Raw genomic sequence first — 17,408 nt, 5'->3', positions numbered from 1 at the left:
CCGGCCGCTGTGCTCACAGCCAGACCAGAGAAGCAGAGCGCCGAGGACAGACAGCGGTAGGTAAGTATGTAGCGTTTGTTTTTTTTACTTTAACGATGGTAACTAGGGTAAACATCGGGTTACTAAGCGCGGCCCTGCGCTTAGTTACCCGATGTTTACCCTGGTTACCGGGGACCTCGGGATCGTTGGTCGCTGGAGAGCTGTCTGTGTGACAGCTCTCCAGCGACCAAACAGCGACGCTGCAGCGATCCGGATCGTTGTCGGTATCGCTGCAGCGTCGCTATGTGTGACGGGGCCTTAACAGTTAAACCTAATGGTTACTGCTCCCTGTTAATTCTCCTGGATCTCTCTGAAGCATTCCACACTGTGGATCATCAGCTCCTCCTCACTATGCTCCGCACCATCGGCCTCAAGGACACCGTTCTCTCCTGGTTCTCCTCCAACCTCTTATACTACTGCTAATAATTGTATTTCTATAGCGCCAACATATTCCGTAGCACTTTAAATTTAATGTGGACTTGTACAGACAATAAAAGACATTACAGCATAACAATAATCGCATAAATCAACAGATACCAAGAGGAATGAGGGTTCTGCTCACAAGCTTACAATCTATTAGGAAGACACAAAAGGTGGATAGTAACAATTGCAATCATTGTTCTGACCAGTAATAAATCGGGTGTTCATATAATGCTGCATGAACAGATTACCAGCCAGAATGTGTAAAAGTAAAGACACAGAGGGCTATTAAATTCATAAAGCTTGTGAGAAAAAGATACAAGGGTCCTGGTTGTGAAGAAAGGTTTGAATCGTCAAAACAGGGATAGTTAAATAAATGTGTTGAGGCAGTAGGCCAGTCTGAAGAAATGCATTTTTAGGGCATGTTTAAAACTGTGGGAATTGGGGATTAATTGAAACAGTTTTAAAGGGAAGGTGCCATAAAAAAAAAATGTTTCCAGCGATTGAAAAAATGTGAAGAATTAATGTTTACATTTTCTTAAATATTATCATTTGTTTATAATTTAGTAAAATATGAAAAATAATTTTAAAAGGTTTGGCACTTCCACTTTTAAACAGTAGGGAGAGCAGCTAATGAAATTTGACAAAAACCTAGTGCACAACTAGCTCACATTACTGCACTGCAGTAATTATGGGCGGAGTCTGCTGACCTGTGTGATGGCTCCTCTCCTCCCCTCCTGGGTGTTTGCTAAGGAATATGAGGATGATATTCAGGAACCCAGTGAGCAGCCATTTTGTTGGTGACTGCAGAGTAAGGCTGGGATCAGACATACGCGAGATACGGCCGAGTCTCGCAGGTGAAAACTGAGCTCTGGCCCCGGCACTCCGGAGCACAGCAATACATGGAGCTGGTTTTTCACCTGTGAGACTCGGCCGTATCTCATGTATGTGTGATCCCAGCCTTATACTGACAAGTAGACAGTCACAGAGGATGGCAGGCAGAAAGGATTCTGGGAGATATATGGTGGAGGGAGCAGGGTGACAGCAGCACAGAGTATTTCAGGAGAGCAGTGTGCTGGTGTATGGAGGCCCCCTGTTCGGTGCGCGGAGCAGCCAGAGATTGAATATAGAGCTCTGTCTTTTATACACATGGATGGACAGTCTGCTTGTCTGCTCCACTGAAATCCAGGAAATATTTCTGTGGATTGACGGCCTGTTCTGATCTAGACATTGCATGCTAAGACCCCATTCCCCTCCTCAGCTCCTGTCCTGGCGATGTGTGAAAGCGAGGCGACAGGCGCAGTCAGGGTGATGCTGAGGGGAAATGTAGCCATATAGTAATGATAAAAATGAGACCCCTCTCTTCAGCTGCCTCACCAGCCCTCCCCTGATGGCACCTAACTGGAGGTCATGCTGCCCCCTCTATTACCCCAGACCCGTGTGCAGGTGCTCAACCAGAACAACCCTAGAATGGGTCCCCTTTCTGAAGATAATACTGCCATAGTGTTCTCACATAATACCGCCATATAGAGCACACATAATACCGCCATATACTTCACACATAATACCGCCATATACTTCACACATAATACCGCCATATACTTCACACACAATACCGTCATATACTTGTCACATAATACCGCCATATACTTCACACATAATACCGCCATATACTTCTCACATAATGACGCCATATAGATCTCACATTATACCGCCAGTGTTCTCACATAATACCGCCATATAGATCACACATAATGGGAGAGAGGAGTGCATAGGAGAGGATTAGATACATGGCTCAACAGACAGTATCACACAGGATAGGCTTAGATACACGGGTCAGCAGACAGTATCACACGAGCGGATTAGATACACAGCTCAGCAGACTATCACACAGGAGGGGATTAGATACACAGCTCAGCAGTCAGTATCACACAGGATAGGATTAGATATACGGCTCAGCAGACAGCATCACACAGTGTAGGAATAGATACATGGCTCAGCACAGTATCACATAGAATAAGTTTATATACATGGCTCAGCACAGTGTCACACAGTATAGGATTAGATACATGGGTTAGCAGTCAGTATCACAGTATAGGATTAGATACACAGCTTAGCACAGTATCACACAGAATAGGTTTACATACATGGCTCAGCACAGTGCAGGAATAGAAACACCATGGTCTAATGTCCTGATGAGCTGCAGTGAGAGGCAGGACAGGAGCAGCACAGAGAGCCTCCCCCTCCCCCTCTGTTACCTCTGCAGCTCATAATGACATCAGCCAGGAGCACTTCATCCTCTCTAGAGATTACAGCGAGCGCAGCAGGCAGCATAGAAGAGACAGGGAATGCCCGCTGGTGTGAAGTGGGAGACAGATGGAGCTGCCCCTCCAATATCACAGCTCTCACGTGGAGGTCACAGATACACAGCAATCACAGCTCAAGAAAGATGGCGCCGTTCTCTTGCCTCTGCTGTGATGTGTGGACAGCCCAGGGGGCGTGGCCAGATCACAGCAGGGAGCGGCTCAATGATAGATATGCGGTCAGCATCCATAAGTGTCGTGCAGCTACACTTACACTCCTGCAAAGCAAAATGGCGGCACCCAATGGCTGAAAAAATAATTAGTAATAAAAAAGATATTAAAGTTAAAAAAAATTATTTTGTATTATAAATAATTGTTTATATAAACAATCATTTTTAATGCAAAAAAAAAAATTGCGGCACCTTCCCTTTAAGTGTGCCCTAAAAATGCATTTCTTCAGACTGGCCAAATGCCTCAACACATTTATTTAACTATCCCTGTGTTGCCCATTCAAAATTTTCTTCATAACCAGGACCCTAGTATCATGTTCTCACATGTTTTATGTGGAGCGCCCCCGTAGGGCAGTGGGGTACTCGGTACTGGGCCCTTCGGTTCTCAAGGGGAATGTCACGGTGGCTAACCCGGTCCGTGGCCCTAGGGATGTCGGTTGTAAATTGGGAGAAAAGTCTTTAAAGGGATAATGTTTGTGACGCCACCTGTGGTATTCGGTCAGAGTGACAGATTCTGCTTAGGGGTCCGCTGGGGTGATGTGATGGCAGCTAGATGGTACACCTTCCCACATGTGAAGTATGTCCCCAGGGCTTCCCAGAGTGTAGATGGTGAATAGTGGATGATGTGAGGTGCAGTGAAGAACGAGGACACAAGGTTGCAGTCTCTTTACCTTTACTGAAGGCTTCAACATCCACAGTCCAGAGCACCAGATCACAGGGTAGGCAGAGTCCTGCCGGTCTGAAGGCAAATCCAGAGTCCCCCTATCCAGGTGGAAATCAGTAGCCTTCCTCTAGCGCCTGGATGTTGTAGTACCTTACTGCTGAGCTTCTCATAAGGTCCTCACAACTGATGTTGGTGTTCTAGATGTTATGTCTTTCTCTCTCTGTCCCCCAGATGGATAGGAACAACCCGTATGACTGATGGCCTGAGGCTTTTACAGGGACTCTAGCACGCCCCAGCCCCCACAGTTGCCACCATGCCTCATGTGTAAAGGTCGGGCAACTAATATGGAATTAGCTGTCCTGCCGGTCTCTGGAGCAAGGCATGGAGACAATGACTCCCTCGGTGTTCCGGCTACCGGATCCTGCGCCTCACAAAGGAGGCAGCCTTTTACAGGGCAGAACTCCTCCTGGTTTCCTCTCCTTTTGCTATGACTTTGTTTCTCACTCTCTGCAACACAATTCTCCTTTACTGTCTCTTTCTTAGGATGCTGCCGCATGTTGGGCCGACGCAGCTCCGTGGCCTTCTGTCTAGGCCTCTGACAGGATCCCACCCCTGTCAGGGACCCACTACCTGAGTGGAGCTCAGATAGCAGCTCACTGGGTGAAGCCCAGCTCGCTTCTGCCTAACTTACTATCCAGACCTCCAGTTTTACCTAATTGTGAAGAGTGCCCTACTAAATAGGAGCTTAGCTCCCCTGGTGGACTGGAGTGTGTTGTGTGGTTTGTGATACCTGGTAAAGTGATCTCCTTCATTGCCTTCAGACGTAACATCACTCCCCCTGGTGGAAGAACGACATTACTGCAACGACCAGGACCCTGGGGAGCTGCATATGCATTTAATAGCCCTCCGTGTCTGTACTTTTACATATTCTGGCTGATAATCTGTTCATGCAGCATTACATGAACACCCAATTTCTTACATTATGGCTGGTCAGAACAATGAAAGCAATTGTTACCATCCACCTTTCGTGTCTCCCCTATTTCCTCATAGATTGTAAGCTTCCGAGCAGGGCCTTCACTCCTCTTGTATCTTGATTTATATGATGATTGTTATGCTGTAATGTCTTTTACAAGTCCACTCTAAAATGTAAAAAAAAGTGCTGCGGAATATGCTGGCGCTATAGAAATAAAACCGGTCAGTTTATTGGCATACAAATTGTTGCACATACTATAAACTTATCAAATGTAGGCAAAAATTAGACTACATTCACAAAATAAAAACTATTGTCTACAAGCAAAATATAAAAATATTTAAAAATGTTTAAAAAAATATTGGCAGAAGCATTTACCTGTGCCACAACTCCCATATCTACAACCACTTTATAAGTATATTATTTCTTGTTGTGCCCACAAAGTCCAAGCTTCATTTATATAGTAGTATTAACATAATACAATTCGGATGTTAAAAGTCTTTGTTTTGGCTTTGACATTCAAAAAGCAGCATTTAGAAAGAACAATGTTTTCTCTTTAATACATATTGAATATATTTTTCCAGCATATCTAGGTCAGGTCGAGTAGGATGAAATTAGGAAATGTCTTATTGCTTGTGCTCTTTGAAAATCAGCATTGGTGAAGAGGCTGAAATGCACTGTTATGGGAAGAGGCAGATGGCCTCAGCATGCTTTCATGCTTGGTCAGGTGTTATTAATCTATGACCACTGAAGCAGGTGGCTGTCAGATATGCTACACATTTTCACAAATTACCTAGAGCTCTTACACATGTAAAGAGGAATACCTGGAAAAAGAACCTCAACCTTCAAACACACTTTGCCTATATAATTTGTTGCTGGCAAAAAGCAAAGTGTCCATCAAGAAGTCCCAATAGCAGACAATGAGCTCTTGTCTAACATTCAATTTTAGCACTACATACATAGCTAGCATAATCATTGTGATAGGTATTTTTATAATTATCATCATAATTATTATTATTATATGAAAATTCTGTCCTCCAAATTTTATGTATGTTATCATTAAGATAATGTAAAATTCTGTCTATTACTTTCTATCTTGTCCATAAAAATTGTCTATGTCCAACTTCCTTTAAACTGATAATTATATTCGTTAATGCCTACAGTCATGTTTGCTAGAATTACCAATATCTGAGGATAATGAAAGTAGCTAAAAGATTAAGAACTGGTTGTCAGTAGAGATGTACATCATAATGCCAAAACACAGTTTCAAAAGGCTGAAATAAAGTATCTGCCTACCAGTTCATAGTTAATTTTCGTGTTTTAGTTTCAGATAGCATTGTGATGTATCAATAACCGCATTAACCTGTATGGATAACTAATTGAATCCAGACTTTTTTAATGTAAATATTTTAAAAGTGTAGTGGATGTACTCCTACACTCATATTTCTTTCCTTTCTGCGAAGTGTTTATAAGGAGGGTAATACAGTAATCCTCTTCGGGTGTCCGCTTCTTCTTTTCCTTTATTGAGTGGCTGGGGGAACTGCATTCACCTGCTTCCTGGAGCCCGATTTCCAGGTGCCTGGGCTGTAAGTGATCTGGCTTTGGTCAGTGGCGGCATGTAGAAATGTGCAACAGCCTCGTGTGTCACCTGCACCATCGCCTGCTCCCACATAGGTGGTGGGGAACCCCATGGACAGTATGATCTCTCTGGGCTTGTAGCCCCTTCTCAATCCACCACAACGAGCCTCCCCAGGCCCTTTCATTTCTCAAGAAGGGTTCATCCTTCTCTCTTCCTTCTCGAATCACACCTGCCGCATACCATCTCTGTTGATCCTCCATTTTGAGGAACGTGACTTTTTTCCAGGCATCAGCTCATGCGGCTTTCGAGGCAAGTGTTCCATTTCTACTGCAAAACAAAACTCTTCTATGGACCTCCATCTCCACTGCCGGTTCTACGTAACAACCTCCCCCTAGGATGACAACTGTCGGTAACTTGCAGCTAGCAGGCCAATAGCATTACTCCATCCCTAGTTCTGGCTCACCTCCTTCTCTCTTTTAATCAGCCTAAGCTTTGCAGTCTGCTCACCAGTTGATGAATCTTGGCCCTCCCATCTGCAGTCTGCAGGAGCCCCAGCGATGAAGACTGCCACCTGGATTCGGGAGTTGGTATTTCCAGTAACTTGTTTGGTTCCGGACCACATGCTACTGCCACCTCCACTGTTTTCCCAGCTTCTCTGACATTCCTCCGGTCACTCCTTTGAATCTCACATAATTCTGCCATCTTTGTCACCCACTAAACATGTTACACTGTATGGATGACCAATTGAATCCAGAAAATTTTTGAATGCTTTTATGAAGTGTTATATGCCACAGAAATATATGCCAGAGCACGGAATACTCTATGGATGAATAATTGAATCCAGATACATTATTAAATGCCTTTTTGGAATTTTATGTACCACCGTATTGTACCCCAAAGCATGTAATATAATATGGATGAGCAACTGAATATAGAAAAAATGTTAAACACTTTTATGAACTGGTATAGCTCACAGAAATGTACCCTAGAGCACATAATACTCTATGGATCAGAACATGAATTCAGAAACATTTTCAACTCTATTTTGTAGTCATATATGCCACATAAATGTACCCCAGAGCATGGAATATTCTATAGATGAGTACTTGAAAACAGAAGCATTTTTCAACTCTACTTTGGAGTGTTATTTTCCACAGAAATGTACCCCAGAGCAATGAATACTCTATGGATAAGTAAGTGGATCCTGAAACATATTTCAATGCTTTTTTGGAGTGTTATATGCCACAAAAATATACCACAGACCGCATAATAGTATATGGATCAGTAATTGAATACAGAAAAATGTTTCAATGCTTTCTAGGCTGTTATGTAACACTGAAATGTATCACAGACCACCTAATAGTTTATGGATGAGTTATTGAATACAGAAAAAAATGTCACTTCTTCTTTGGACTGTTATGTAACACCGAAATGTACCTCAGACCACGTAATAGTACATGAAAGAGTAAATTAATTTTTTCTCCCATGAAATAAAAATGTCTTCAACTGCTATATATATTTAGCATTGGACAGCAAAGCCGGATTCAGCTTCTCTCCTTGCTCCGGCAACTTTCTCCCTCCCTGGGCTAAATGCAGATTGTATCTGATACAAACAGCAAAGCACAAAATTAGCCCTTATAAGGATTGTTAGTATGATGATTCAGTTTCAGCACCAGTATGAACACTACAGAACTCTCATTTGTTAAACTGCGCACATGCATGCCTGGACAAGCACTCTCTCCCTCCAATAACAATTGTCACAGAGCTGTGCAATGGCATCAGTGTGCCAAGTCTGGTGGCGCCTGTCCTTTTATTATTATTATTATTATTTATTGTTATAGCGCCATTTATTCCATTATTTATTCTTATTGTAAAAACAAGTACAATAATCATAAACAATACAAGTTATAATTGGTACAGGAGGAGAGAGGACCCTGCCCGCGAAGGCTCACAATCTACAAGGGATGGGTGAGAATACAGTAGGTGAGGATAGAGCTGGTCGTGCAGCGGTTTGGTTAATCGGTGGTTACTGCAGTTTATAGGCTTGTCGGAAAAGGTGGGTCTTGAGGCTCTTTGTGAAGGTTTCGATGGTAGGTGAGAGTCTGATATGTTGTGGTAGAGCGTTCCAGAGTAGGGGTGATGCGCGAGAGAAATCTTGTATGCGATTGTGGGAAGAGGAGATAAGAGGGGAATAGAGAAAGAGATCTTGTGAGGATTGGAGGTTGCGTGCAGGAAAGTACCGGGAGACGAGGTCACAGATGTATGGAGGAGATAGGTTGTGGATGACTTTGTATGTCATGGTTAGGGTTTTGTACTGGAGTCTTTGGGCAATGGGGAGCCAGTGAAGGGATTGACAGAGGGAAGAAGCAGGGGAATAGCGGGGGGACAGGTGGATTAGTCGGGCAGCAGAGTTTAGAATAGATTGGAGGGGTGCAAGAGTGTTCGAGGGGAGGCCACAGAGCCTGATGATGTTGCAAGGACTGCCAATCACAGTGATGCCACTACCAAGATGGCTACGACATAACAGTGATGTGTAGGCAATTCCCACATGCCTATTAACTGTACAACAGGCACCAAACATAGAACCAAAAACAGGTTTTTAAATACATCAGATAGGGATTATATACATTAGATAGGACTGCTCTATTATGGGTATACCTTGGCGATTGGTGGAGCAGCTTAATATAAATTTTTTTGCAAAAAAACGTATTAACTAAATACCCTGTATTTTTTTCATTTTTTGACTAGCAGTTGCTCATTTACTGTGACTTCTTTACAACAGAGTATTTTTGACCTCGCTGTGCTCTTTTTGTGTCTTCAGGCACCAAACATAGTGGAGCGGGTATTCAAATTTGAAATCGAGCATTGGGTAATGCTCACCGAGTAACGTGCACATCAGACTACCTAGATACTTGAATGATATTCCAATATCACCGAGCACATTCGGTCATCCCTACTACTGTTAGTAATTTATTGCTCTCTCCACTTTGATAAGCACATTTTTCTGCTTCCTCCTTTGGATGTACAAAGTGCATGCTCTTAGCAAATGTCCATTAATTTGACCCTATTATACAGAATCTGTCATACATTTGGCTCAGATTAAAGTGATTTGTGTAATAATTGGGAAACAATTACAAATTGTGCGACGCTTAACCATTACCCAGTACACAGAAAACTGAATAACATCTGCCGGAAAATTTTTTAAAACAGTAACGTGCATTGAGCACAGAGGATTATCTTAGACTAATGTTTTAGAAATGAGCAAAGAAGATTTTGACTTTATATTTAGACTTAATGAATGCATCCAAACTCAGTTTAATTATAGATTAAAACAGTGAATCCTTAATAAAACATATTCTGTAGAAACCCTATAAGCCTCAGACTCATGAGATGTCAAGCCCATGATGATTCACATAACTGGCAGTAAAGGATTAGTAAACCATTTCACAAAAAAATCCATATAATGTTTAATTACCGTATGTTTACTGTTAATAATAGACAGTATTGCCTAGGATCATTGATTCTTCCAGGTTTTTACAGTTCCTTGAAGGTTCTTTATATTTACACCATGAATAGTTTGCAATTCAGAGACTGGCTTATGTAGAATCATTAAAAAGCTTCTTACTGTAAAATAAAAGTTTGTCCCACTTATTCATTTTAATTCAGCAGTTTTAATGCAGGCCTGATATCTTTTTTATAGAAAGGTGGAACAACAAGATAAAATATCGTAGGTGCTCGTACAGAAGACCATATGTTCAGTACGAGTCCAACAAAACATCGAGTCACACTAGGACCAATGTTAGTCTATGGGACCATCCACATGTCTGAAAGAAAATTTGCAGCATGCCCGAATTTGATCGGATTGCACTCGGCCATGCAAGTCACTGAGACTGTGGTATAAATTGGGCTGCATTTCCATGACATCTGAGTGCAGTCTGATTTCCACTGATGAGGGGCAACATCCTGAAACACGTCTGAAAATTGAGATTCTGGTTTGGCTTTTATCCAAAATCCTGTGGTAAGGCTCATTAAAGGGCCGATATTTTGCGATTGCTACTACAAATAGATGGTGTTAGAGTTCAAGTCCTCTTCCTCTCTGAAGAGACAATTTGCAGATGAACACTTACACGCAGTGCGGAATAAGGTAATGCTAAAGATTTTGAAGCCACGTTATTTAATATTTAAGAACTGAATCTGAGTAATTTGAACTGTGCAACCAATGAAAGCGAATGAATCATGTACCAAAAACATTCCCCCCATCTCCTCCTTCAAGTCATCAAACAGACCAGATTACGTGTAGAGAATGTTGGGCATCTACTTATCATATTGACGCAGGTCTGCCTTATTTAGAGAGCTGATAATAAAAGGGGAAACTTCAAAGTCGATGACAGGGACTACAATTTATTTCAGGGTGGGCAATTGGAAAAACTGAAATTGCCAATGGAAAAAAACGTATGCTAATTATATGTACACAATTACCATAATGGATGTCACCAAGTCACATCACTGATTTACGGCAGCAATGTCAAATAGCAAAGTGCTAACAAGATAGCAATTGTTGTGTGTAGTTTCACCATGCTGTGTGAGGAGAAAAGCAGTCTTAACAGCGTAAGTCCATTATCAGACTTTAGTACATTATCTGGTCCACGCTTTTACTGCTACATGTAACCTGCTGTGCCCCTGATTAATATTCATTTATTCAAGTTAAAGTAGAAGTGATTTTCACAGCTCTGTAAGAAAGTAACAGTATCCAGCTTTCTGGTTCTTCTAAATACCGACTTTTATAATAGCTTAATTTTCTCAAATATCTAGGATAGATGAGGAAACCAAAAAGTAAATATATTTCATTTGTAAAAGTTGAAGGGGCTGTTCTGTCACAGGAAATGAAGGACTTAACTTTAAGATAAGTCATTAATAGCAGATTGGTTGGGAACCAACACTCCCACCGCTCAACTGTTTAAGCTGCGGTTGGCTCTCTTTTGTAATGGAGTTGCAATGCGCGGCTCTTATGTGTAGCGGACACTGACTGAACTGCTGAACAGCTCCTACTCTCTTCAACAAGACAGAAATATTAAATAATTCTATTTAATGTTGGTTTCATACTTTGATAATAATGGTCCAGGTCTGCATATATAGACCAGTCAGGGGTCTTATTACCTTAATGCCACAGCCTCTTAGGCATATTGAATTTGATAAGGATATCTGCAGCCATTCTTCAGAGTCTTTACTCGGACCATGAATTCTGGATATGTGAAACCAATCTAAATCTCTAGAAATTTGGACTAATGTAAGAATGACAAATCCTAAATAGAAACAAAATGAACAAATACCCTGGTATAAGTAGGTAAAAACATAGGGTACTTATAAAACACTGTTTTAGATATGAAAAAAAAAGAGTAATAGCCATCCCACCAGTGCCAAGGTGTACCTTGTCAGGAAGATCCTAACCTCTAGCATTAAAATCTTACAATATATCAAAAATGACCTCAAAGTGAATAAGGGCTGAGCAGAAGCGAGGCCCAACTATGGACACACAGCAATGGGAAGCTACACTTGTGCTCACTAGTTTACATTCCCCGGCATAATTTTTGTTTTCTTGGCCTTTTTTCAGAGAATACGAATGATAACGCCAAAACTTTTTCTCCACTCATAGTTAGTGTTTGAGTAAAGGCAATTACTGTCAAACTACTGTGCTTTCTCTTCTTAAATCATAATGACCATCCAGAACATCCAAATGATCCTGATCAAAAGTTCCCTTACCCTGATGATTTTGGCCTGATAACATGCACAGAAGTTGACACAAATGGGTTTGCATGGCTGCAAAAGGTAACATCCTCACCTGTGACGACCTGTTTGCTTGTAATCAGTGTGCGTGCATAAAAGCTGAGTGAGTTTTTGGTATCCAGACTGTTGTGAATTCTGTGGCCAAGCTCCCTCCTGTGGATGAGAGTGGTACTGCGGCTTCTGAGTTTCCTTCCTCAGGTGATGAGGTTAAGTCGTTAGGTGCTGCTCTATTTAACTCCACCTGGTGCTTTGATCCTGGCCTCCAGTCAATGTTCTAGTATTGGTCTTGCTTCCTCCTGGATCGTTCCTGTGGCCTGTCTATCCTGCATAAGCTAAGTTTTGCTTGTGTTATTTTTGTTTGCTTTTTTTTCTGTCCAGCTTGCTATATTGGTTTTTCTTGCTTGCTGGAAGCTCTGAGACGCAGAGGGAGCACCTCCGTACCGTTAGTCGGTGCGGAGGGTCTTTTTGCCCCTCTGCGTGGTTGTTTGTAGGTTTTTGTGTTGACCGCAAAGCTATCTTTCCTATCCTCGGTCTATTCAGTAAGTCGGGCCTCACTTTGCTAAATCTATTTCATCTCTGTGTTTGTATTTTCATCTTACTCACAGTCATTATATGTGGGGGGCTGCCTTTTCCTTTGGGGAATTTCTCTGAGGCAAGGTAGGCTTATTTTTCTATCTTCAGGGCTAGTTAGTTTCTCAGGCTGTGCCAAGTTGCATAGGGAGCGTTAGGCGCAATCCACGGCTACCTCTAGTGTAGTGTGTTAGGATTAGGGATTGCGGTCAGCAGAGTTCCCACGTCTCAGAGCTCATCCTTGTTTTTGGTATTTGTCAGGTCACTTTGTGTGCTCTGAACTTCAATGTCCATTGTGGTTCTGAATTACCTGTTCATAACAGTACTGGAGGCCCAAAAGTACTAATGCTTCTCAATAGAGGGAAAAGAGAAGTTCTGAGACCATTTTTTTTTCTTTGCACTGTGTTCTGTCTTTCTTTTCCCCTTTACATCAGGGTGGTTCAGAACACAGGTGTGGACATGGACATTCAAGGTCTGTTCTCTTTGATGGATAATCTCGCTATAAATGTACAGAATATTCAAGATTTAGTGGTTCAGAATCCTATGTTAGAACCTAAAATTCCTATTCCTGAGTTATTTTCTGGAGATAGAGCTAAGTTTTTGAATTTTAAATAATAATAATAAACTATTTCTGGCTTTGAAACCCCGCTCCTCTGGTGACCCAGTTCAACAAGTTAAGATCATTATTTCTTTATTACGTGGCGACCCTCAAGACTGGGCATTTTCCCTTGCGCCAGGAGATCCTGCATTATGTAATATTGATGTGTTTTTTCTGGCGCTCGGATTGCTGTACGATGAACCAAATTCAGTGGATCAGGCAGAGAAAAATTTGCTGGCTCTGTGTCAGGGTCAGGATGAGATAGAGATTTATTGTCAGAAGTTTAGAAAGTGGTCCGTGCTCACTCAATGGAATGAATGTGCGCTGGCAGCTATTTTCAGAAAGGGTCTCTCTGAAGCCCTTAAGGATGTCATGGTGGGATTTCCTATGCCTGCTGGTCTGAATGAGTCTATGTCTTTGGCCATTCAGATCGGTCGACGCTTGTGCGAGCGTAAATCTGTGCACCATTTGACGGTATTATCTGAGCATGAACCTGAGCCTATGCAGTGCGATAGGACTTTGACCAGAGCTGAAAGGCAGGAACACAGACGTCAGAATGGGCTGTGTTTCTACTGTGGTGATTCCACTCATGCTATCTCCGATTGTCCTAAGCGCACTAAGCGGTTCGCTAGGTCTGCCACCATTGGTTCGGTACAGTCGAAATTTCTTTTATCCGTTACTTTGATCTGCTCTTTGTCTTCCTATTCTGTCATGGCATTTGTGGATTCAGGTGCTGCCCTGAATTTGATGGGCTTGGAGTTTGCTAGGCGCTGTGGGTTTGTCTTGGAGCCCTTGCAGTGTCCTATTCCATTGAGAGGAATTGATGCTACGCCTTTGGCCAAGAATAAGCCTCAGTATTGGACCCAGCTGACCATGTGCATGGCTCCTGCGCACCAGGAGGATAGTCGCTTTCTGGTGTTGCATAATCTGCATGATGTGGTCGTGTTGGGGTTGCCATGGCTACAAGTCCATAACCCAGTATTAGATTGGAAATCAATGTCTGTGTCCAGCTGGGGTTGTCAGGGGGTACATGGTGATGTTCCATTTCTGTCTATCTCATCATCCACCCCTTCTGAGGTCCCAGAGTTCTTGTCTGATTACCGGGATGTATTTGATGAGCCCAAGTCCAATGCCCTACCTACGCATAGGGATTGTGATTGTGCTATCGATTTGATTCCTGGTAGTAAGTTTCCTAAGGGTCGACTGTTTAATTTATCTGTACCTGAGCACGCCGCTATGCGGAGTTACGTGAAGGAGTGTTTGGAGAAGGGTCATATTTGCCCGTCATCGTCGCCATTGGGAGCGGGGTTCTTTTTTGTGGCCAAGAAGGATGGTTCGCTGAGACCTTGTATTGATTACCGCCTTCTAAATAAAATTACGGTCAAATTTCAGTACCCCTTGCCGCTGCTGTCTGATTTGTTTGCTCGGATTAAGGGGGCTAGTTGGTTCACCAAGATAGATCTTCGTGGTGCGTATAACCTTGTGCGTATTAAACGGGGCGATGAATGGAAAACAGCATTTAATACGCCCGAAGGCCATTTTGAGTACCTGGTTATGCCATTCGGACTTTCTAATGATCCATCAGTGTTTCAGTCCTTTATGCATGACATCTTCCGAGAGTACCTGGATAAATTCCTGATTGTATACTTGGATGATATTTTGGTCTTCTCGGATGATTGGGAGTCTCATGTGAAGCAGGTCAGAATGGTGTTCCAGGTCCTGCGTGCTAATTCTTTGTTTGTGAAGGGGTCAAAGTGTCTCTTTGGTGTTCAGAAGATTTCATTTTTGGGGTTCATTTTTTCTCCTTCTACTATCAAGATGGACCCTGTTAAAGTTCAGGCTATTTATGATTGGACTCAGCCAACACCTCTGAAGAGTCTGCAGAAGTTCCTGGGCTTTGCTAATTTTTATCGTCGCTTCATCGCTAATTTTTCTAGCATTGCTAAACCGTTGACTGATTTAACCAAGAAGGGTGCTGATGTGGTCAATTGGTCTTCTGCTGCTGTGGAAGCTTTTCAGGAGTTGAAGCGTTGTTTTTCTTCTGCCGCTGTGTTGTGTCAACCAGATGTTTTGCTTCCGTTCCAGGTCGAGGTTGATGCTTCCGAAATTGGAGCAGGGGCTGTTTTGTCGCAGAGAAGTTCTGATTGCTCGGTGATGAAACCATGCGCCTTCTTTTCCAGGAAATTTTCGCCTGCTGAGCGAAATTATGATGTTGGCAATCGAGAGTTGCTAGCCATGAAGTGGGCATTCGAGGAGTGGCGTCATTGGCTTGAAGGAGCTAAGCATCACGTGGTGGTCTTGACTGATCACAAAAACTTGACTTATCTTGAGTCTGCCAAACGGTTGAATCCTAGACAGGCTTGTTGGTCGCTGTTTTTCTCCCGTTTTGACTTTGTGGTTTTGTACCTTCCGGGCTCTAAAAATGTGAAGGCGGATGCCCTGTCTAGGAGTTTTGTGCCCGATTCTCCGGGTTTGCCTGAGCTGGCGGGTATTCTCAAAGAGGGGGTAATTTTGTCTGCCATCTCCCCTGATTTGCGGCGGGTGCTGCAAAAATTTCAGGCTAATAAACCTGATCGTTGCCCAGCGGAGAAACTGTTTGTCCCTGATAGGTGGACGAATAAAGTTATCTCTGAGGTTCATTGTTCGGTGTTGGCTGGTCATCCTGGAATCTTTGGTACCAGAGATTTGGTGGCTAGATCCTTTTGGTGGCCGTCTCTGTCGCGGGATGTGCGTTCCTTTGTGCAGTCCTGTGGGATTTGTGCTCGGGCTAAGCCCTGCTTTTCTCATGCCAGTGGGTTGCTTTTGCCCTTGCCGGTCCCGAAGAGGCCTTGGACACATATCTCTATGGATTTTATTTCGGATCTCCCCGTCTCTCAAAGAATGTCGGTCATTTGGGTGGTTTGTGATCGCTTCTCTAAGATGGTCCATTTGGTGCCCTTGTCTAAATTGCCTTCCTCCTCTGATTTGGTGCCATTGTTTTTCCAGCATGTGGTTCGTTTACATGGCATTCCAGAGAACATCGTTTCTGACAGAGGTTTCCAGTTTGTTTCGAGGTTTTGGCGAGCCTTTTGTGCTAGGATGGGCATTGATTTGTCTTTTTCCTCGGCTTTCCATCCTCAGACAAATGGCCAGACTGAACGAACCAATCAGACCTTGGAAACATAGCTGAGATGTTTTGTTTCTGCTGATCAGGATGATTGGGTGTCCTTTTTGCCTTTGGCTGAGTTCGCCCTTAATAATCGGGCCAGCTCGGCTACTTTGGTTTCGCCGTTTTTCTGCAATTCTGGGTTCCACCCTCGTTTCTCTTCAGGGCAGGTTGAGTCTTCGGACTGTCCTGGTGTGGATACTGTGGTGGATAAGTTGCAGCAAATTTGGACTCATGTAGTGGACAATCTGACTTTGTCCCAGGAGAAGGCTCAACGTTTCGCTAACCGCAGGCGCTGTGTGGGTCCCCGACTTCGTGTTGGGGATTTGGTTTGGTTGTCATCTCGTTATATTCCTATGAAGGTTTCCTCTCCTAAATTTGAGCCTCGTTTCATTGGTCCATATAGGATTTCTGAGGTTCTTAATCCTGTGTCTTTTCGTTTGACTCTTCCAGCTTCTTTTTCCATCCATAACGTGTTCCATAGGTCATTGTTGCGGAGATACGTGGCACCTGTGGTTCCATCTATTAATCCTACTGCTCCGGTTTTGGTTGAAGGGGAATTGGAGTATATAGTGGAGAAGATTTTGGATTCTCGTATTTCGAGACGGAAACTCCAGTATCTGGTTAAGTGGAAAGGTTATGGTCAGGAAGATAATTCCTGGGTCTTTGCCTCTGATGTCCATGCTGCCGATCTGGTTCGTGCCTTTCATGTGGCTCATCCTGGTCGGCCTAGGGGCTCTGGTGAGGGTTCGGTGACCCCTCCTCAAGGGGGGGTACTGTTGTGAATTCTGTGGCCAAGCTCCCTCCTGTGGATGAGAGTGGTACTGCGGCTTCTGAGTTTCCTTCCTCAGGTGATGAGGTTAAGTCGTTAGGTGCTGCTCTATTTATCTCCACCTGGTGCTTTGATCCTGGCCTCCAGTCAATGTTCTAGTATTGGTCTTGCTTCCTCCTGGATCGTTCCTGTGGCCTGTCTATCCTGCATAAGCTAAGTTTTGCTTGTGTTATTTTTGTTTGCTATTTTTTCTGTCCAGCTTGCTATATTGGTTTTTCTTGCTTGCTGGAAGCTCTGAGACGCAGAGGGAGCACCTCCGTACCGTTAGTCGGTG

This window comes from Ranitomeya imitator, chromosome 5 (assembly GCF_032444005.1).
Source record: "Ranitomeya imitator isolate aRanImi1 chromosome 5, aRanImi1.pri, whole genome shotgun sequence".
NCBI lineage: Eukaryota > Metazoa > Chordata > Amphibia > Anura > Dendrobatidae > Ranitomeya > Ranitomeya imitator.
Note: the sequence above shows the minus strand (reverse complement) of the source record.